Source organism: Pavona decussata, unplaced genomic scaffold (genome assembly GCF_977016875.1).
Source record: "Pavona decussata unplaced genomic scaffold, jaPavDecu1.1 SCAFFOLD_366, whole genome shotgun sequence".
NCBI classification, from domain to species: Eukaryota; Metazoa; Cnidaria; class Anthozoa; order Scleractinia; family Agariciidae; genus Pavona; species Pavona decussata.
Window position 1 is genome coordinate 757,025 of NW_028145742.1, and position 24,028 is coordinate 781,052.

General features: G+C 36.8%; 1 long non-coding RNA gene across 1 annotated transcript; it reads right to left on the bottom strand.

The window, feature by feature from the left end:
- Nucleotides 1-16,915: 16,915 nt before the first annotated feature.
- On the bottom strand, nt 16,916-19,899 carry LOC146452587 (uncharacterized). Its single transcript, XR_014859707.1, has 2 exons — nt 19,794-19,899; nt 16,916-17,778 (listed from the first exon to the last, which is right to left on the bottom strand). It is a non-coding gene; the product is annotated as an uncharacterized LOC146452587 (long non-coding RNA).
- Between the last annotated feature and the right edge of the window lie 4,129 nt (nt 19,900-24,028).

Sequence of the window (24,028 nt, forward strand, 5' to 3'; positions counted from 1 at the left end):
CTACATGATCGAGTTTAATAGACTCCGACATACTGAGCTGTTTAAACATGAATCAATATACACGTGTCCACTTTACCGCACTAATGCTTTTTTAATTTTTTGTTTTGCGTGATCAGACAGGAATGGATGCCCTGCAAGCGAAATCATTGTTATCAGCGTGGACAGACAGACAGTTGCACTAAATGCTTCTTCAATCACAGGTCAGTTTTTGTGTGTGTTTTTTGTGTTTTACCACTGAGATATATTTTACGTTTCGCGAGAAATAAGTAGAGAGTGAAAGTGGCCGCAAACGTGAAAAACCTCAACCATTTCCTACCCTTTGTCAGCTTTGTGACGTTGTAATGTGACCTGCCGGTCTTTTCGATTTTGGAGCTTTAAGCGATTGAACGAGAAATGTGACTTGAACCTTTTACACCGCATTTTATACCCCCGGCAGTGTTCAATGCCTGAGCCAATGGCCAGGGCCCGGTTGATTATCCGAGGTTTTTCATCTCGCTCGTTGAAAATGTTTTAAGGATAGCTATAAGCTAATGATCAGCTAATGGTAGAGAAAACTCCAAGTCTAAAGTAAGGGAGAAAGATCTTTTGAAAGAATCTTTATTTACTACTGATTAAACTTGAATCAAAGTTCACTTTAATCCAGGTTTGTACTTTGTCATAACAACGAAACATGAATGGGGTGTTTAGTGGATTTAACCATTCAGGAAGGACAAAATAACTAGTATCTAGACAGAATTGCAACATATTATGACAGAACTATTGATAAAAGCTGAGAAAAATAATACAGTGGTACATCTACAGTACCGAGCTACGAGACTAAAGTACAGTGCGAGCGATACCCCACTGGGCCGGGCCAAAGTGACACATGAACACCATCGCGTACCGTCTTTTGAGAAATTGAAGGAACCCAGTCTCCTCTCCTTGAGCTTTGGAACGCCTGGCGAATAACTGAGTTTGAGCGTATTTTGTTTGAAATCACCGTCGAATTTGAATTAAGTACTGAAGTTTTGGTAATATTGCGTTGCCTGTGATAAACCAACCAGCAGCTGATCTTTTATTTTGGCGGTTTCGAGGCAGTAAGATTGAAAATTTGGATAAAATCTTGGAGAGCTATTTGACTTGGGCTGACTTGGACAACGAAGGTATGCCATCCCGTCTGATATTCATATCTAATTTTCACGTTGAAAATCCAACGAGCTTTATAAATAAGCTTCGCGTTTCACTGTAGTTTTATTAAAGTAGAAAAGGGCTATAAGATCTTATGTGAATGACATCGGTTTAGGGTTATTAAATTAAAAAAGGATCATTGTATAATGCAATTCCAGGGATTTGATTGGCTTAGCAGCCATGGTATATGAGCTATTATACCATGCCCAAAAAATAGCCACCAATAAATTTTCCGCAATATCTTGCAATATTTCTTGATTGTTTTTAATAAAACAATTATCCCACTCATGAACGCTTGTTGGATGTTAGATCATTTATAGCCAACTTGGCACTTAAGGTTACCCTATACCTTCAGAGGTGTCTCGCGTCCAAGCGATGTAGTGCGCCCAGTTTAAACTGTAGATACCTAAACCCCTATATCAAATTCAGGGAAAGCTTATAGAGCTGGCTATCAAATTATACCAAGAATTTTGAAATAAAATGAATTGTCGAATTTTTCACGACCTCTAAATGCGAGCGTCCGAATCACCTTTTTAAAGAGTACAAGTCAAAGCAAATTTTGTTTTTCGCTAATTTAATTTGCTCCTCAGTTTCCGGACCCAAAGCGCTAAACAAACGTGTCTGCGTTTTGCCATACTCAATCGCAATGAAAAGTTATAGAACATTTTTGTTAAATAGGATGAAAAAAATGTGGAGTGATCGTACAAAAATTGCTCTCGGAGAAAATATATGTTGAAAGAACAAATTTGCGGACACTCTTTTGTTGTTTATATGTTAAACTAGCTACTGTCCAAATTTGAAGGCAAACGAACAAATTCCCTTTGAGTTTTTGCTCTTTGAAGTCGCTCCTCCAAGTGAAAAAATTGATTCGTGAAAAGAGCGCTAAAAATTCAGCAGTTCATTTTATTTCAAAACTCTTGGTTTAGTTTGATAGCCAGCTCTATAAGCTTTAATTTGATATAAGGGTGTAGATATCTACAGTTTAAACCGGACGCGCTACATCGCTTGGACGTGAGTCACCTCTGAAGACACCTCTGAAGGTATAAGGTAACCTTAAAGGGGAAGTATCACGAAAATTTGATGTCATTTCAAAACCCAAAAATGTTTGTCTGACAACAGATACAAAAAATAATTGTCTAGTTTTGTTATAAATTATCACCCCAGTGCAATAAAACTGTCGATTAGTGCCTCTGGCCAGAGACAGAGTAGGTCGGAATGGATTGAAACTTGAAAAATGTTAGGCTAATGTTTTTCAAGTTGTCGCATTTTTGTTTTTAGTGTGCGCTAGAACAGAGTACCAGTTGTTCCTTTCAAGAATTGAGTTGATTTCTCTCCTCTCATTGTTCTAGAGTTATTTTGTAGTAAAGTGAAGGTCTAATTTCACCATTTTTAACAAAAGAGGTAAAAAAACCCATGATACTTCCCCTCTAACATGCCTCATTGGCTATCATCTCATATCCAGCGCACGCTTGTGGAATAATTTTTAAGTGTAAACACGGACTGCAGACAACGGATTACGGACTATGGATTGCGGACTGGGAACTGAGTATAAAACACAACTGAGGTATAAAGTGCGGACTGCGGATTGCATATAAAACATGGACTAGGCAATAAAGTGCGGACTGGGTATAAAATAGCTTAAATAAATAACAGGTTGTTCGAGGTCCAACCAAGTTTATCAGTTTTTCTAACAACCACTGGAAATATACGATAATTACTGACAAAGGTTATGCTTATTTTCACAAACAATAATTCATCGTTCAATTATGGGTGGGAACTTTTGACTGAACCATCCATGTTTTAGGGACTTTCAGGATGCTCATGGCACATTTTTTACCTCAGCAAAGTTTCTGTTGCACAGGCCTTTTCTTGCAAAGAGATGTTCTGTTGTCCACCATCTTGTCTTGCATTTTACTCCTTGACGTTATCATCTGGGCCCAGTTGTTCAAAGCCAGACTAAGCAAGATTTCCTGGGCTAATGTTGCAGTTCCTATGACCATTAAGTTAGGTAGTGATCTCAACAGGCGAATAATAACAACTTGATGTTTGGCAGAAAGGGGGGAACACTGCTCTGCGATTAGTATAACATACCATTCCCATAGCGTGACCATAAAGCCTAATTTATCTCCCCAGTGCTATAATAACTGTATTAATGACCAGCACTGGATCAGACAAGTTGGAGGCAGGTCCAAAACTTACACAATCTAATAGCCTACATGTAACTCTCCACGGCACTCTGTGCTGAAACCTCCGGCCACGTAGTGCAATGAGTATTTGACATTTTTAAAACCAGCTTAAGCTTAATTATTCTGCAGTGCTACGAGCTGACTCTGCCAGCACACGATGGATAAAAGCACACAACCAGCTTCAAGGTTATAGAGCTAAAACAGCCTAAAAATGCATTAGATTGGGGAAGTAGCTTTGAGAGTTAACCCAATGTGAACCTGAGGGTAAACCCAAATTAATATTGGAAAAAACAACGAAACGTCCAAAGTGGGGGAAGGGTGGGAATTACAAAATAGAGACACTTAAGGTAGACCTTACAGCGAGCGAGTGATACTCAGACTTTTACTAGACCTTTTATAGTTAGACATGTCTTGGATCAAGCCAATGGCAAGTAAAGTACTATCGAATGCAAGAGATTCACGTATCATTCAACGAGACATGAATAGAGGTATTATGTCTTTTAGCCATACAAAACAAAGGATTTAAAAGTAGCAGACCGTATTGCAACATACTAAAAGAATAGGTATTGTACAAGGGGAGTGAAAGTTCACCCCGTTTGCATTACGTAATATAGTTGTTGACACAGTAGCACATGAGAGCTCAAAAGCTTCACGTTCCATTAACTGCATTTTACAGTATTATGCTGTAATTAACTTAATTAACGTGAAAAATGAAAAAAACATGAAAAATGCACAAAGCGAGTTGAAGGGAAAACATCCTACATGTAAAATTTTCTGCAGCATTATCAATTTTTCTATCGATTTTTTAATTCTTATAAGTAAAGGTTTAGATATACATAGGCAAGTGAAAACCAAAAAAAATTACATTACATATTCAGACATTATGTTAATTTTTGGTGTACTATTTCTGACTTTATTTATTTCTATTACTTCGAACTTGATAATGGCGTGATGACGATTCCGAAACATTGTTTGATTCTATCGTTTATTTTCACAATTTTTTAATTAAAAAAGTAAAAATTATTGTGAGTTTTGTTGTATTCAACTATGTATTATTTTTTCTTTAACATTTCAGGTTGTCAGTACTTCACAAAAGCACCACACAGGAGGGATGCCACAAGGAGGACTTGTTAAAGGATCACTTGTTTGAATCTCTTGGCAACAAGCTAATCATCATCGGTCAAACTGTAGCCAATACGATTTTGGGATTCAGGTTAATATTGTTATTTATTATTTAAGAAAATAGTAAGATTGGTTTTCTATTAAGTGTCAGAAACGTAATTGATCACATTAGGCTCAGTTGTTCAAAGAGCAGATAACTTTATTTAGCAGATAAATTGCTATCCTACTGATAAAATGTATTGGTTGGAGAACATATTTTTATATGGTGGTTAGCGATTGATTTATTCAAGTCGATAGCATCATCCACTATTTCAACAACCAGGCCCTGGTTAATAAAGTAAGGTTAATAGTGTCTGCACTCAACTAACCAGACATTTAAAACAAATATAAAGAGGTGCAATTGAGGAGCTGGGGGACATATGGGGCCTCTGTTCATTATTTTTGGTTTTTATTGAAAATATGACCAAATCTAAGGGAAGAAATGAGCCTGAGTTTCTTAAATGAACTGTTGCAGTGACCGCATGCTAAACATGAGGGTGACACAATGTGAACGCTGCCAGATAACAGCTACAAACTAAGGAAACTGACATGCCTTTGAATTTTGCCAGCCAAGGTTTGATTTTCACAACTTAAATTTTGGAGGTACAAAGACATCACATATATATAAACAGAAAAATTTAATGCAAGTTGAATGTCAGCATACAACAAGCATCAGTTTACATTAGGAAGTTTTGGAATTGGTGTAGCCTGAGAAATGGTATGGAATATGGTTGTGGTGCAACATACATGTTTCCTATTTAAAACTTAAAATTAATGCACTTCAGGAAAGGTATCAGCTTGTTATAGGTCACACCTTAAAGTTTCATCCACAGTTACAATATTACATTAATAGCACAATTACAGTGTACTGTGTGCAATTACCACCTTGTATTAATGAAGCCTGTGTAGAAGGTAATTTTTTTAGCATTCATTGCAATCGTCACACTTTGAGATTTCATCCACAAACTCCAGACTTTAAATTTTATGCTAGAATTAAGCATTTTAATTTGTACAGCGCAATAAACAGCACCACAGGAAAGGACTACTCTATAACTTTCATTTGAATGGTCACACTTTAGGATTTTATCCACAAACTCTAAAGTTAGAACCACATTTGTGCAGTATTAATTAAACAAACATCTCCAGAGAAGAGTACGGATCAGTATTTTTCTGAATAGCCACACTTTGGGATTTGGTCCACAGACTTAAGATTTAGAATCATACTTGTGTGGTGCAATTAAAACAGTACCAGAGGAACAGAGGAAAGTACTACTCAGTTGCATTTATTTGAACACTTTAGGTTATTATCCACAGACTCAAAAGTTAGAACCATCTTTTACAACATAACAAACAGCACCACAGGAAATTACTCAGCTTAGCAGCTTTTAATTTAATGGTCACACTTTGGGATTTTGTCCACAGACTCAACATTTTAGAACTGCGTCTGTGCATGAAGCCAAATAAACAGCATCAAGGGAAAAGTACTGCTCAGTAGGATTCACTTAAACAGCCACATTTTAGATTTCATGCACTTACTAGTAGAACACTATGATTAAACAACAAATGAAACAGCATTACATAAAAAGTAATGCTTGATAGCTTTTATTTCAATTATCAAACTTATAAGGATTTCATGCACAGACTTAAAACTAGAACCATCTTATACAGCATATTGCATGATAACAAGGACCGGAGAGAAGTACTAGTTCTCAATTATCACCTTTTATTTGAATGGCCACTACTCAAGAATTCCATCCTAAGACTGAAAAGTTCAAACAAGCTTGTATGGGTATGTATGCAAAACCTGGGTTAAGGCATGGCCCACCTTATTTTGTTAAAAGTTGTTTTCTTGAAAACAATAATCAAGGGTAACAATATCATTAAGCCGTAGAGGAAACAAAAAAAAGGACAGAAACTATGCTCAATAGACCCTTATCACTCGGCGTCCATGCTGAGTCTTGAGGGAATAAAAAGCGACAAGGATTTTTCCGTCTCAGTAGATTGGTATTTTTTAGATTTCAATTACAGAGATATGTTTAACATTTTACTCACATTTTTCAGCATTCAGTTACATTCCATCAATTATACAAATTACAAAATACAGCTCAGTTTAGGATTTCTACTGAATAGTTGTGAACTAATTAAATGATGAATACTACTTGGGAAGGCACACTATTAATTCATTGCTGGCAACTTTAATGGAAATGAGAAATACAAATTTTATCGACATAACCACCTTATGCAGCAGAAGAAACAGCATCACAGGAAATTACTGCTCAATAGCGTTCATTTGAATGTCACACGTAGTGTGGCAGAGGCAGGGCAAGCTCAAGATAAGAGAACCGTTGTATTGCAATGGTTTGAATTACAGTAGAACCCCAGTAACTCAAACTCGGATAACTCGAACTCCCCCGCTAACTTGAACTGAGTCTTAATTCCCTTGGATTTGGCCCAATTTTTCAGTCATTTTTACTCGGTTAACTCGAACTCGGATAACTTGAAAATCCCGCTACCTCGAACTAAATTTCGTTTCCCTTCATCAAAATTTACCCCGATAACTGGAATTTCTGGTTCTTATAACTCGCCATGGATGCCCATTGAGATATCCCATTAGCTTTTCTTATTGTGTATTCGAATTCTAACACTAGATCAAAGACTGGAACAATTTGATTTTAATTAGTGCAACAAACAGATACAAAATGTGTTAGTTTCTCGTGAAATAAGTTTAATTTGCACCGTATTGTATGCCGAAGTGCTGAAAATCAGTAAACTATTAATTATTAACCTGGAAAATTGAATCTTCTAATCGACCCCGATAACTCGAAACCCTGCTAACTCGAACAGTTTTTCGTTTCCCTTCAGAGTTCGAGTTACCGGGGTTCTACTGTATAAGGATTTGTATGAGAATGCAATGGATTTGTATAAAATTGGGAAAATTTGCATTGTTTTGTCATTAAAGTCAACTTACCCTGTTGCTTCTTGTATCCTTTGTCATTTACCAATATTTCAAGCCGATTTGAAGCGATTAGGCTTCAAATTGGCTTGAAAAGGGTAAGTTGACTTTATTGACAAACAGTGCGTTAATTTTTTACCATTTTATACAAATCCGTTGCATTCCCGTATAAATCCTTATTATTCAAACCATAGCAATACAACGGTTCTCTTATCTTGAGCTTGGGCTGCCTATGACTGTAGTATTTTGATTTCATCCACAGACTCAAAAGTGAAATCCACATCAGTAGATTAAAAGCCAAAGGGTTACTGAAAACTGAATGGACCAGTAAATACTTAAATTTAAGGCAGGTGCTTTACTTCTTCATCTCATCCATGTGTACCATAAATGTTTAATTTATCAGCCACAGCTGGTATAAAAAAATTTAAAGGCATGAAGTCGTGTATCAGTATGTTATCATAATTTTTACACACTGTTCTGAGAAAAATGCCAAAACAAATGCTTAGTGACTTAAAGCTTTTTAGCAGGCACCCCTTCAAGTGTCCTTCCATTCCCCTCAAATGATCACACAATCCCTCAGTTGCACCAAACTGTCTATAGTCTGTGGAGTGGGGAATTGCTTATTTACTGTTAATAGTAGATTGCGATGAGTTATGCTACATGCCATGCATGTTGCTGCTACCTTAAGAGTTTTTTCAACTTATTTTTGACAGTCTTCCTAGTTTGCACAACCGGCAGTAACCAGTTTTTAAATTTCTTTTTCCCCTTTTCTCAGTGTAACTAGCTCTTTTGAACCTTTACACAACTCTAAACATCACTGTTCATGTTATACAGTAAACCCGCATATAAGAACCTAGAATTTTCGAGGTCAGGCTGAACAGGTTCTTATATTTTAGGGTAGTTTTTCACAATTCTGGCTGATTAGGTTCTTAATAGGTTCTTATTTTTCAGAGGTTGTCGTAGTGTAACCATTCGCAGAAATATTGTACTACTAATACAAAATCGTCTATATTGCACTGTAAGTTTATGGAAAACATATTTCCAGTGAAAATCCAAACAAATGTAAATCAAAGAAAACATACACAATAACTTTTTGTCAGAAGTTTCTCACACAATTAAAATCCAGAATTTTGTCCATCAAAATTATGATTGTTTTTGTATAAGAACGTATTTTTCTTTGCCAGCCTGAACAGGTTCTTATATTTTTGGGTATTTAAATGCCAAATTTCAGCCTGTAGGTTCTTATCACTAGGTTCTTATATGCGGGTTTTTACTGTACCGGATGTCAAGAGAAAATGAGCGGAAAATGATAAATAGTAGATGACCGTTAAGAGACATTATGCAAATCAGGAAATGTGTCAAATTCTCACGTGAAAGATGAATGACGTCTAGCATTTATCCAATGAACATTTGGCTCCTGGATCCCTATAAGCGATCTATAACGATTATTCAATGCCCATTTTAAGTTGCCGGTAGAAAGTAAACATGAAGATATGACCAGGGAATGATCTAGAAGATTATTTAACACATATAGATTGTTTAATTGAGCTTAAAAGCATTCATTTTTAAAACGTTTTACCCAAGCGTTGTGAAAAAGTTGCCAATACATTGAAAAACATTACAAAAGCATTTGTGAACATTTTAGAACATTGCCTGTATTTCATGAATGTGTTGAGAACGTAGTGCAATACATTGTCAACGCATTTAAAATTTTCATTAAGCTCAAATTTTCCCAAATAGAGTCACATGCAATATTGCTGTAACTTGTGCCTTAGGATGAAGGGCCTGGAGAAAGAGGGATATGTGACTTTGCCTATTAATCCAAATTGCTTCAAATGATCTCAGTTTTGGCTTGCACTCCTAAATTGGAGGAATTGGCTAGTTACTTCTTCAACTTGAAAAAAGAAATTATTTATAAATTCTTCTCTGCTGAAAACAGCTATTTTGAAACAATTCAGATTCAAATAGTTACTTATGCCTCTTCCATCAAACCCTTAAATTGTTAATATTTACAAGCTTAAAATTGTGATCATTTTAAAAAGTAAGTTGTTCTCAACTTCAGAGTAGTTGCCATCAATTTTGGAATTTTGAATGTAATATTAGAATAAATTTTATGTTGTAAAATTCTGTTCGGCAACAGCTAACAAATTCAAATTTTGTCGCAACAAAATGTTTTAAACTCCTTGCATCAGTAAATTTGTTTTACCATAAAATTTGACATCAGCTTAGGCTTGGTCAAAAAAAATAAATTTTTCCAAAAAATGTCTCGTAAAGCGTTGCCGAACATAATTTGATTAAATTAATTAAATTATTCTAGCAAAATATCCACAATTCATAGAAAATTTGCCTGGAATTAAGCTCCTTACACAAGGGGAAATTTTTCACTTTTAATATCAGGTTTAACTGTAATATTTGTGCTGTTAATTAATAAAAAAAATAAGTTCAATTTGTGACTTCTTCATTGAGTCTTTGACTTTGCTTTCCCATATGGCTACTCAAAGAAAGATGGAATATTTTAAGAAATTGAGTTGAGATGGCGTAGTATCATCAATTATGCATGCATGATGACATCATAAGCATTAACATACATAAATATTCATTAGCATTAGACTCAGATTCAGATTTACCGAAAATCTGATGTCCTAGACTCAGAATCGGATTCGGTATCAGAATCAAGTTTAAACCTGAATCTGAGTCTAATGCCGATGAATATTCATGTATGCTAATGGTCTTATTTTCATCTTAGTGCTATAGACTATGGATTTGGCCTAATTTTCATCCTAATACTTAGACTATCGATTTTAACCCAATATTCATCCTATCACTTAACACTGGGTCTTGGTCTAATTTTCTTCTTAACTATATATGCTATGGATTTTAGCCTAATGTTCATCCTTATACTATAGACTATGGATTTTCACCTAATTTTCATCCTAATACTATAGACTATGGATTTGGGCCTAATTTTCATCTTGATACTGTAGACTATAAATTTTGGCCTAATTTTCGTCCTAATCCTGTACACTATGGATTTGGGCCTAATTTTCATCTTGATACTGTAGACTATAAATTTTGGCCTAATTTTCGTCCTAATCCTGTACACTATGGATTTTGGCCTGACTTTCATCCTAATACTATTAATAGACTATGGATTTGGGCCTAATTTTAAACTTAACAGCTTAGACTATGGATTTTGGCCTAGTTTTCTTCGTATCACCTAACACCATGGCTTTTGGCCTAATTTTCATCCTAATACTATACACTATGGCTTTTGACCTAATTTTCTTCCTATAATATACATCATGGATTTTGGCCTAATGTTCATCCTAATACTATACACTATGGCTTTTGACCTAATTTTCTTCCTATAATATACATCATGGATTTTGGCCTAATTTTCATCCTAATACTATACACTATGGCTTTTGACCTAATTTTCTTCCTATGATATACATTATGGATTTTGGCCTAATGTTCATCAATATACTTAATACACTCTAATTTTCGGCCTAATGCTATACACTCTGGTTTTCTTCCTTATTTTCATCCTTATACTATACACCCTGGTTTTTCACCAATTTACAACCTAATACTATTCACCCTGCCGGTTTTGGGCCAATGTTGTTCCTAATATAATACTATACACCCTGGTTTTTGGCCAAATTTACATCCTAATACTATACACACTTGTTTTGGGGCTAATGTTGATCCTAATACTGTACACTTTGGTTTTTGGCCTAATTTTTATCCTAATGCTATATATTCTGCTTTGTTCCTAAATTTATTACTCGGGCTGTAAGGCGGCATGAGTTAAGTTTTCGGTAGCGTTATCAAATTCTTTTTTTTAAAATTTTTTTGGTTGCGATGGGCAGAGAGATAAGACTTCGGGCCACAAGTTCAGTTATCAGTCTCTTTTTTTGTACTCGGGCGGCACGAGTTAAGTTTTGGGTCGCGTTATCAAATTCTTTTAATTTTTTTGGAGATCGCAATGGTCCGTAACCCATTTTTAGACACAGTATGCCCCTTAAGGAATCCCACATAATTATAACTCGGCACCTCACGGCCGGACTACAAAGAACGCCACCGACAACGTAACTCATGACATGAAGTCTTATGCGTTTATCGATAGATACAGAGATATAGTGAAGCAATAAGTAACCACCAGATAAAACTGCATAATTTGCAGTACGAGTTAAATACGAGGGAAAACATTTGTTAAGTAGAATACCTAGTGCTTCATACCGGTATGCTTTTTAATTCCCGGGCTTCAATCCTTACGTTTTCACCTTTGATTTGGAGACAGAAACCATTGTTTCAATACGAACCGAGAGTCATATAAATATCTGTATGACCCCGAGAATTGAGGACACTAACAACAATTTCCGGTAGGGTGTCTAGAAACCAACAACCTAAGACCTAAGACCTGGAAACCTAAGACCCGGAAACCTAAGACCTGGAAACCTAAGACCTGGAAACCTAAGACTCGGAAACCTAAGACCTGGAAACCTAAGACCCGGAAAGCTAAGACCCTTGTTTTAAAATGTTATTATTATTTTTTTTAATTTAAGAAATAATGATAATTATACTTCAACTTCCCACACATGGATTCACTGCTTTTCTGAACGCCGGGTCCTAAAATTTCAACAGCCCCATTTTCTTTCGGGTTTCCTCCATAGTTACAGTCAATTAACGTCACGCGTGACCTGTATTTCCGAGAATGAAATCAACATGTTCAAGATTATATGCAAATGCCGGACATTACAATTTCATTTTCTCGGGAATACTGGTCACGCGTGACGTGGATTGACTGTAACAGAAAAAAATATTATCAAGATACTTGGGAACCGGCTTGGGAAACAATTGTTATTCTTAAAACACTTAATGTCATGTAAAGAAACGTTCATAGCCTTATACTGTCAATAAACTTGCAAAATTTCTACGGGAACCCTGAAACCTTGTTGGCGATTTTCAAAACTTCGTTCAAATTTTTTAAAACACCGGTCACGCGTGACGTGGATTCACTGTAATTTTGTTTCAGGAAGATAAGAAGGAGTTATTAAGCAGGATTCCGGGTGGGCTGGGAGTGATAACTGCCCTCTTAGTTAATGGGTTGTTTATCAGAGAGTAATATACGTGGGAAAATAACCGAGTCAAGCTATTATTAATAATGATTAAAACTATTTTAAAAAAATTATTTCCCTTCAAGCCGGCTCCTTATTGTCGCCTTCTTTCATTCTAATCACAGTACTCACTTTTACGATTGTACAATCTCTGTATCCAAAGAAACAAGTTAACAGTTACAACGACTGATTAAAATTGCCTTTGGTCTTTGTAAAATAAAGCATCAAAGTACGGTTGACATCTCTATCGAATGAAAAATCATTACATGCTCTACACTTGGAATAAAAATTCCTGCAGAATGGGATATATCGCAACTCAGTTAGAGCGGTAATTAACTTACAACGACATAACGTTTAACGGTTTATGCGTTTCACTACTAACTTGCTTTGCAAATCCCTAACGCTGAATGAAGCATAACAGGAGGACCAGTATTTCCGAGAATGAAATGAGCATGTTCAAGATTTATGCAAATGCCGGACATTACTAAGAGCAATTCGAATGTTCATTTCATTCTCGGAAATACTGGTCACGCGTGACGTTAATTGACTGTAACTTTGGAGGAAACCCGAAACAAAATGGGACTGTTGAAATTTTAGGACCCGGCGTTCAGCAAAGCAGTAATCCTTGTGTGGGAAGTTGAAGTATAATATTCATTATTTCTTTAATAAAAAAAAAACAACGTTTTAAAACAAGGGTCTTAGCTTTCCGGGTCTTAGCTTTCCAGGTCTTAGGTTTCCGGGTCTTAGGTTTCCAGGTCTTAGGTCTTAGGTCTTAGGTCTTAGGTTTCTAGACACCCATTTCCGGTATGATCGTTGTGTGCATGTGAAGGCCACATTCAATTAAAAGTGTTCTACGCTTTCTACCAAGTCTTGTGGTGATCACTGTCATCATTTTTCAAGTCCGGATATTTACAGGTTTGGACAGAAATGATTTAAAGTAGTCATTAAGAATTTCCGAGATACTTCTCTCTTGAATGCTAATTAAGTCTTAATATTTTTAGTCATTTGACCCGGGGTCACATGAACTGAGACGCAAAGAAACTTAATCTGTTTATGTGGCTATTTTTATAGTGTCTTTTGTGCATGACAATGTCGTTTTTCCCTGTATTTCATTCTGACTGCAAGAATGCAATTCTATCTGGTGGTTACTTATTGCCTCACTATATCTCTGTATCTATGGATTTGGGGGAATTAACGATGATGGATGTTATCACTGCCAAAAGATTGTAAGCTTACGCACCACACAGTCACATATGGCCCGAGTATAAGCTGAAAACAGCTTCTTGTCTTATAAATACTATTAATACACTCTAGTTTTGGGCCTAATTTTCAGTCTAATGCTATACACTCTGGTTTTTGGGTTTATTTTGATCCTATAACTAATACTTTACACTCTGGGTTCTGGCCTAATTTTCATCCTTATACTATAAACTGCAGTTTTTGGTCTAATTTTCAGTCTTATACTATACACTCTCGACTGGTTTTCGGCCTAATATTCATTCTGTTACTATACACTGTGTTTTTTGGCTATTTTGATCCTAATACTATACACTCTAGTTTTCAGCCTCATTTTTGTCCTAATAATGTATACTATCAACCGGGTTTTGGGTTAATGTTGATCCTAATACAATACGTATACACTGTGGGTTTTGGCCTAATTTTCATCGTAATGCTATACACTCTGGTTCTTGGCCTAATTTTCATCCTAATACCATACACTCCGGGTCGTGGGCTTATTTTGATGCTAATACTATACACTCTGGTTTTTGGCCTTGCAGTTCTGGTTTGTGCCTAAATTTATCTTAATACTACAAACTCTAGTTTTCAGCCTAATTTTCATCCTAATACTATACACTCCGCTGTTTGGCCTAATTTTCATCCTTATACTATGCACTCTAGTTTTCTGCCTTATTTTCATCCTTATACTATACACCCTGGTTTTTCACCAATTTACAACCTAATACTATAATCCCTACCAGTTTTGGGCCAATGTTGTTCCTAATACTATACACCCTGGTTTTTGGCCAAATTTACATCCTAATACTATACATACTTGTTTTGGGGCTAATGTTGATCCTAATACTGTACACTTTGGTTTTTGGCCTAATTTTTATCCTAATGCTATACATTCTGCTTTGTTCCTAAATTTATTACTCGGGCCGTAAGGCGGCATGAGTTAAGTTTTCGGTAGCGTTATCAAATTCTTTTTTTATTTTTTTGGTCATGATAGGCCGAGAGATAAGACTTCGGGCCACAAGTTAAGTTATCAGTCTCTTTTTTTTGTACTCTTTCTTTTACTACAGAAATAAATGAATTGGAGGCTCACATATGCACTGCCTGTATGCCGTATTGTTTCTATGTAAATATTGTAATTTTGACGTGTTCTTGTGTCAAATTAAATGTGTACAAAACTTCCCAGTTTTGCTAAATTTAGTATGGTGAATTCATTTCTGAACTCATTTTTCAACTAAATCTACATTTAAAATAGTCATGAATTGCACTCATGCTATTCTTCCCTGAAATCCTCAAGAATAATTAATAAGAGACTTTCAAGAGTAAACAAGTGCTAACTCGTCTCTGCACAAAAGCGTCATCCAAGTAATGACTGTAGAAATTCTGTACTGATGAAGTAATTTCTATCCAGACGTAAGTAGAAATTCTGATTGGTTGAAACAAATTCCCCATGTGCTGCATGTCTATGATGACTGTTTTCTCAAGATTACAGAAACAAAATTGCCCACACCTTTCTTTTGTGCCTCGTCAAAAATTCAATGGATTAAATGACTGCTAACAAGAAATACACTCCAAAGATTAAAACAAATAAAATACCCTATTGTTTACCAAATAGTTGAGTTAGTTGATGGTGTTCTGAAGTGAAATCAAGCCTGTAAGGTGGTTTGCTAAACAATATTTTGAAAGGACTGAATTTGCCCTTGGCATGATGTTTATTTGAAAGTTTAAACTTCAAAACGTTTTGATGGTGAATAATTTTTTCACAGCAAGTACACGTACATCAAGGTACAGTCAAACTATTGACAACCTCTTTTAACAGAACAAAATAGCTGCTCTTTTGTCTGAATCTTTGAGGTATTTAGTGCATGGTCAATTGTGTCTCAAGCATGCTGGACATGACCCTTCAAACAACAAATCTGAAATTGCTTCATGTAATTATACACGGCATCACTGGAAAATAGTATTTTTGGTCATCATATATACTAGTCAGAATATTTCAACACTCTAGGCCTGTATGAATTAGCTTTCATTTGAATGCTCATACTTTAGGATTTCATCCACAGGCTCAAAAGTTAGAATTACCTTGTACAGCATAATAAACATTACCACAAGGAAGTATACTGCTCAGTAGCTTTCATTTGAATGGTCACACTTTAGGATTTCATCCACAGGCTCAAAAGTTAGAACTACCTTGTTTTACACAAAAAGGCCTTCTAATTCAAAGCCAAGACTTCAACACACCATCAGAAGGATCAACACCTTTAATTCACTTAATTTGAAAACATTTCATAAATCCATTATCTTCAAATTATATTTCTTCTAGTGGTCACTTAAAAATAATTCACAGACGTTTCGATGAGACACAACAAGAAAATGTCAACACAATGTAGTTTCCTTTCTGCGATCTTGAAAAACACAAACGGCTGTCATACATGAGCACTGCATGGGAATTTCTAGTCAGATCAGGTACTTCATCACTACGGAATTTCTGCACTTGTTACTCAGACATAGCTTTACGGGGAAACAAGTTCAGTGGTACCGCAAAATCACATGTTTACTCAGTCTGATCTTACAACCACACTATACAAAGAACCTTGTGGAGGGCTACAATAAAATATTAAAGAGATTAAGTTAAGATTAATATTAATTAAGATTAATATTAGAGAGATTAAGATCAACATGTTTCCAGCAAACGGCAAATGGCAGAAATGACCATGTGACCATGTTTACCCTACATTTGCCACTCACTGTTTTCAGTTTCTCAAAAAATTGAGTAGTTTTGCGTTAGCATCAAAGGCCAGAATTATCTTCTACTGTTTTCATCTATGCACTAATTTTTTTCAAGAAAACATAAACGCGAATCTCACGTTTGTCATTTGCCGTAAACGTGGTGCTTAATCTCTCTATTACTGACAAAAGGCGATGCCGGAACACTGTCTTCTCTCCCCTACTTGTCCAATGTTTGACATAGAATCTCAGACTGAGGTGAACAGTACTCTGGGCATCGATACACTTTTATAAACATTTTGATAAAAATCTGTATTGTGGGATATAATGCTGCAAATGTGTGCCTTCATACGTTAACATTTGCATAATTTTTGATAGAAACTTCCAACAACATCTGCGAGTTAAAGAGGGAGCAAAACATGGTTGGACAGACAGTGTTCCAAGAGATTGCCAGTAACTGGAGTAAAAACTTATGAAAACAGAGGTTTGGAATGTTTTCCTCAAGTAATGGGATACAGTACTTGTGACAAACATATGGTTACATCATTTCACAAACTGTACAACAATGAAAAACCCCTACCAGCCTCCTAAATGTCAGTAAAACAAGATACTAATATTCATTAATTTTTCCCATCAAGGATATATAAAGGTGCCTTCACACAACAAACGTAAGTTTCCAAAAGCTTGAAACTCAGTGCTTAAAAGTGAGTTTGTTGGCAATTCTTTTTACATCCTTCTCTTTGGCATCTGATATATTAAGAGCTTAAGCCCAGCAAATGCTCTGCACACCTCAAATAGAGTTTGCCAACTTCAAGAAAGTCCTTCAGTAGGTTGGCAAAATTCAAGACTAGGTCTATTTGTTGCCATCAGTTTTTGCATCATAATTTTGCATGAACCACTTTGTATAATTTGTACAGGTTTACAAACTTCAGCTTGTCATGTGAAGGCACTGGATTGAGTTAGGTCTTTGCTGTACAAAAAGAAAGGTTTTTAAGCTGTTTTGGTATAAGTATGTTTTCCCTACTGGTCTTAGGCCCTCTAATTAGTTTGTACTTTTCACCTTGGGAAGAGGTGTTTCAATCCAAGAGGGAGATGTAGTCAAGCACCAATACTGCCTGTCTGTCTAAGGGATCTTTTACTGTCCAGGGGAAGGTAGCCACTTCCAATTGCACTCCAAATCCCAGAGGTATAAACTGGCAGAAAATGGTCTCTCTCTTGTTCATGATAATACCTAGAAAGTAAAAATGAGAAAGACATTCAAGCAAGGGCCTTCAAAATATTTATAACTTATAGCTGTATGACCAAGTCAATCACATGCCTGACAAACTATTAAGTTTGTTTTATGAAGCACATGAATTTCAGTTTGGTTATACAGTGGAAAAAATGGTCTTCAATGACCAAATTTAGTGAAATTGACCACGACAAGCAAGTGTGATACACTACAGCCTCCTCGGCACACTGAAGACTTGCTTTAGATGAACAGTTTGTCCGGCTTAATTTTGGACGCTTTTTTGCATATATGGCAATATCTTCCTTCAAAGCAGTTAAGCAACAAGCTGAAAAAATTCACCACCAGTGACCCACAGATTTAAACCTTGCATTGAAAGTAGGTCCTAAAGTTTCATTTTACCTTTTCCTGAGCTAAAAGCAATTTTTTTCATGCAGTTCTAGAGAGTAAGGATATCGAGAAAGTAAATGCAATGGATCCACAATAAAGTGCCCAGAATTAGGCAGACATACTGGACTACAACAGGGGCGTTTGGTTGCAAGCCAATCCTACTTCCGTATTTAAATTACATGATCCCAACAAATGAATAATTGAGAGCTGCAACAACTATTACACTGCACGATGGCCTAAGGCCCGGTTCAGACGCCGAACTTTTCATGAGCCGAACCTAATACCTCGAATTAAGTACATGAAAAGTTCAGCGTCTGAATCAGTTGAGAACGGCTGTTTCAATTTGGAACGGCTCAGCCGTTCTTCCCGCCTGGCTCAGCAGGGAATTTCGGCTTTGGAACGGCTTTGATTCAGACATCGAACTTTTCATGAGCCGAACCTAATGCATAAATTATTATAACGTATTTCAAATAAAAAAATTAAAAAAAAAAAAACGCTAACATTTCGATTGGTTTTGCTTCAAGTAAATTAAGTTTGGCTAATTAAGTTCGGCGTCTGAATCAAAAGGCGGGATTTCCGTGAGTTGGGCCGACCTTAATTTGAATTAAGTTCGGCTCATGAAAAGTTCGGCGTCTGAACTAGGCCTAAGACTGTTGTCACAGTGACTGAAACAATATACTGTCAAACAAGACGAACATCTTAGTCAAAACTTCATTAACTCAGAGTACGTACAAACCTAACAAAATAATGTTAAATATGTTAATCAAAACATAAGCTTTTATAACATAGTGCGCGCGCATCCTAATCTAATTTCTATTGGCGTCATCATGGTACATTTCTCAACATACGCACGGCCATGCGTCCATCCGATGACGTGTGCAAGTCAGATGAAGGAAGCATGCGCGCGCTATGTTATAAAAGAACTTTTTATAGAGAGACAACACCATAAAAAATGTATATTTATAAGAGCTTGTCGAAGTGAATGAAACATTAAGATTAAACCAATATGGAAACCACTTTCACCTTTTTTTTTGTTCAGAGTTTTTTGTTATTAATCAGGAACAAAACCTGTTTTCCAGGAATCGTTTACTTTATTTTCACTATGTTATAAAAGAATTGGTTCATGCTTTTAGCTGTGAGTATATCGAGTTATGGATGTACTTGGGAAGTTTGGAGAGCACTCAAGAAGCTAGGGTTGCTCTCGGCGTTACGCTTCTCTCGTGCTCTCCAAACTTCCCGCGTGCATCCATAACTCGATATACGCACGCTAAGCATGAACCAATTCTTAAATATAAAAAATGAACAATTTACTTGGGATGGGAGCAATGCAAAAAGGGCGGGGAGATGGGAGACTTTGAAGACGTGTGAGGTTGACAGCCATGGTACATGTACATAGTTAATCAAGAATTTGCCTTTGCTGATGAACTTATCATTGAACGTGACGACAGTATTGATCTTGATGATATGTTAATTTTGCGACGGCGTCACAAAATATCGAAAACTCCCTGACAACTTTCTTTGTTTAGAGCATGCACAAACTACTACAGCGCGGGCGACGTGTCTTCGTGAAAACTGCATTTTCACTGAATAAAATTTGATGTAATTCACTCAAAAGTTAAATTACTCACGATGAAGTATTCCTTTGTCTTTTCTGGTCGTTTCTCCCCGTACCTTTCCCGGACATAGCTCGAAAAATACTGCATTTGATTCATAAATTGCGCCAACACATGCTATCTTGGTAATCAAGCGTTTTCTCCGAATCGAGGCGCTCTTCGGCGCTCTCGGGAAACTGGTAAGACAGCAATTTTTTTTTTGGCGGGGACGGGGGGGTGGGGAGTGGGGAAGAGGGGGCACGCCAGTTGGAGATTCAGTGGGTAAATCTCCATTATGTATATAATAAAATTACACAACGGCCACATTTACCAAAGAAAATCCATACTTAAAAAAAATCCATTCATACTGCTCAACTTACCAGGTGATTTACAGTGCGATTTTTGTCGCCTTCAAGTTGCAACTTCAAATCGCGCGTGTAAACCAGCTGCGATTTCAGTGCGATTTATCGCGCTTTGTCGCCGAGAGTTTCGAACATGCTCGAAACTTGATGCAATTTGGCGGCGATTTTTCAGCCAAATGCGTCAAAAATGACGTGTCAGCAGGGTCCCCACAGGTTGCTTGGTACCTGTTGCGCGCCATTTTGTTCCAGCAAACATGGCCATGCATAGTGCGACCTCGGAAGAAAACAAAAGGTTAAAACCACCCGAAAAAAAGAACCATCAGTGGTCTTATAAAGAGGAAGAGACTTTAATTGAGCTGTGGCCAAAATATGAATGCCTTTATAAAACAACATCACAAAAGTATAAACTAAACCACAAAAGGAAGGCGGCCGTACAGGAAGTTACACGCTGTATCAATGAGAGCTGTCAAGCAGAAGAGCCCTAGATCCATTCTCAAATCATTCTTGTAATGTTCTTGGTCGTGCATTTCTAGTTCTTTTAAAAGCCTACGAAAAGCACCCTCCGTTTCTCGGTTTGCCAGCCACGGTTTCACCCATACGGTTCTTAATCTGCGTCTCTTCCTTCTTCGTCAAGCAACAGCGACTGCATTACCAATGCACAGGCAAGCAATGGCAACTTCTTCACATTCTTGCATTTTTCGCAAAACTTAAAGAAAGGAAAAGCAAAAACAAAAGTAAAAACTACACCATCGTCCCGGGGTATCCAATCGATGGAAACCGATGATCGAAAATTCAATCGATCAATCAATATCAATCGATAAAATTAGTTAATTGGTATCGATTAGTATCGACCAATCGATAACCACACAAAAACTGTTAACGTTGCTGCTGTTGTTGGCAATTTCATTGTTTGCAAAACTACAACTTCTGTTACCAGCAAACACTTTCCGTTTTTTGTAGTCTATAGACTAGTCCATGGAACAAACTTTTAATTTGATAAAAAAAAACCCCTATTCCTGTGGACGGGGCATTAACGTTAAAGAGAAAGAAGAGAGTATTGTTCTCTTGTTAACATTAAAATGAAATGTGTTTATAATTACTGCGTAAAAAGTTGTGTTTTTTAGGCGTCGATTCCGGTTCCGTCAATCTGCAACCAATCGATACCAATTGTAAAACGTAAGAATCCCTAGACCCCAAACGTGAGAAAACTAACCCCCAAACGTAAGAATCCCTAACCCCCAAACTTAAGAAAACTAACCCCCAAACGTAAGAATTACTAACCCCCAAACGTAAGAATCCTTAACCCCAAAGGTAAGAAAACTAACCCCAAACGTAAAATTTACTAACCCCCAAACGTAAGAAAACTAACCCCCAAACTTAAGAATCCCTTTCCCCCAAACGTAAGCAAACTAACCGCCAAACGTAAAAAAACTAACGCCTAAACATAAGAATCCCTGACCCCCAAACGTAAGAATCCCTAACCCCCGAACGTAAGAAAACTAACCTCCAAACGTAAGAATCCCTAACCCCAAACGTACAAAAACTAACCCCCAAACGTAAGAAGTACTAACCCCTAAACGTAACAAAACTAACCCCAGAACTTAAGAATCCCTAACCCCCCAACGTAAGAAAACTAACCCCTAAACGTTAGAATCCCTAACCCAAAAACGTAAGAAAACTAACCCTAAAACATAAGAATCCCTAACCCCCAAACGTAGAAAAACTAACCCCTAACTATATTCGCGTCTGTCACCGGTGTCGGGACAAATTTGAGCCCTTTAGAAATATTAAATGATAAAAGGCTGTCGCTAAGTTGTTGGTTTGAAAAATTCTTTATGAATCATATTTTCTCGTGCTTTTCTCTTTGTGTCTCAATCCGTTTTTTAGCCAATTTTTTTCTGCGCTCTTTGCGCTTGTTATTTGTTTTGTGCCCTTTTTCTATTTTGAACCCCCGTTGTGGTGGTTAGGTTTTCAGAGATAACGCTGTTATACTTTTCAACATTTTTATTGTTTGCAGAATTCTGCAACACATGTGTGTACAATATTTGTTTGAGCTCGTTGAATCCTTGCTGCAGTTCATCTACCTTATCTACATTGTGGTTAACAATGTTTTCTGTGTTCGCCGAGAGCGACTGTTCTCGCATCGATCTATTTACATCAGTGGTAGATTTTGTGCTAGTATTTTTTGAGAGCTTGGTCTCAACGAAACTTCGCGGATCTCACGATCTATGAGAATATATACCAAAACAATTACGCCATATATTTTATAAAACTTATGACTGAGTTAACAGTGAGGTCAAACTATAAACCCCAGAAGGTCACAACGCTTAGAATGTCAGAAGCGGGTGCAAACGTCAGACTCCCTAACCCCGAACGAAAGAAAGCTAACCCCAAAACGTAAGCATCCCTAACCACCAAACGTAGGAAAACTAACCCCCAAACGTTAGAATTGTAAACCACAAAACGAAAGAAAACTAACCTCCAAACGTAAGAATTATTAACCCCCAAACGTAAGAAAACTAACCCCAAAATGTCAGAACCCCTATTCCCCAGACCTAAGAAAACTCACCCCCAAACGTAAGAATCCCTAATACACAATAAAAGAAAACTAACGGCCATACGAAGGAATTACTAACCCCCAAACGTAAGAAAACTAACCCCAAAACGTAAGAATCTTTAACCCCCAAACGTAAGAAAACTAACCCCCAAACGTAAGAATTACTAACCCCTAAACTAGAAAAACTAACCTTAAAACTTAAGAATCCTTAACCCCGAAACGTAAGAAAACTAACCCGCAAACGTAAGAATCCCTAACAAGCAATTGTAAGAAAACTAACACCCAAACGTAAGAAAACTAACCCCAAACGTAAGAAAACGAACCCCCAAATGTAAGAATCCTTAACCCCCAATGGTAAGAAAACTAATTCCCAAACGTAAGAATCCCTAACCCCCAAACGTAAACATCCTTAACTCCCCAAACGTAAGAAGACTAACCCCTAAACGTAAGAATCCCTAACCCCCAAACGTAAGAAAACTAATTCCAAAACGTAAGAATCCCTAATCCCCAAACGTAAGAAGACTAACCCCCAAACCTAAGAGTCCGTAAACTCCAAACGTAAGAAAAACAAACGTAAGAACTACTAACCCCCAAACGTAAGAAAAATAACCCCTAAACTTAAGAAACCGTAACCCTCAAAAGTAAGATAACTAACCTCAAAACGTAAGAATCCCTAACCCCGAAAAGTAAGAAAACTAACCCCCAAGCCTAAGAATCCCTAACCCCCAAACGTAAGAATCCTTAACACGTGAAGTTAAGAAAATTAACCCCCGATGGTAAGAATTACTAACCCCCAAAAGTAAAAATCGCTAACCTCCAAACATAAGAAAACTAACCATCAAACGTAAGAATTACTAACCCCCAAACATAAGAAAACTAACCTCCAAACGTAGGAATCCCTAACCGAAAAACGTAAGAAGACTAACCCCCAAACGTAAGAAACCCTAACCCCGAAACGTAAGAAAACTAACCCCCAAACATAAGAATACGTAACCCCCAAACGTAAAAAAAGTTACCCCCAAAGGCAAAAATTGCTAACCTGAAAACGTCAGAAAACTAATCCCGAAAGGTAAGAATCCCTAACCCCCAAACATAAGAAAACTGACACCCAAACGTAAGAATTATTAACCCCCAAACGTAAGAATCCCTAATCCCCAAACGTTAGAATTAATAACCACTAAACGTAAGAAAACTAACCCCAAAACGTAAGAATCCCTAACCCCCAAACGTAAGAAAACTAACCACCAAACGTAAGAATCCCTAACAACCAAACGTAAAAGAAGTAACCCCCAAACAAACTAACCTCTAAACGTAAGTGTCCCAAAACCCAAAACGTAAGAAAACTAACCCCA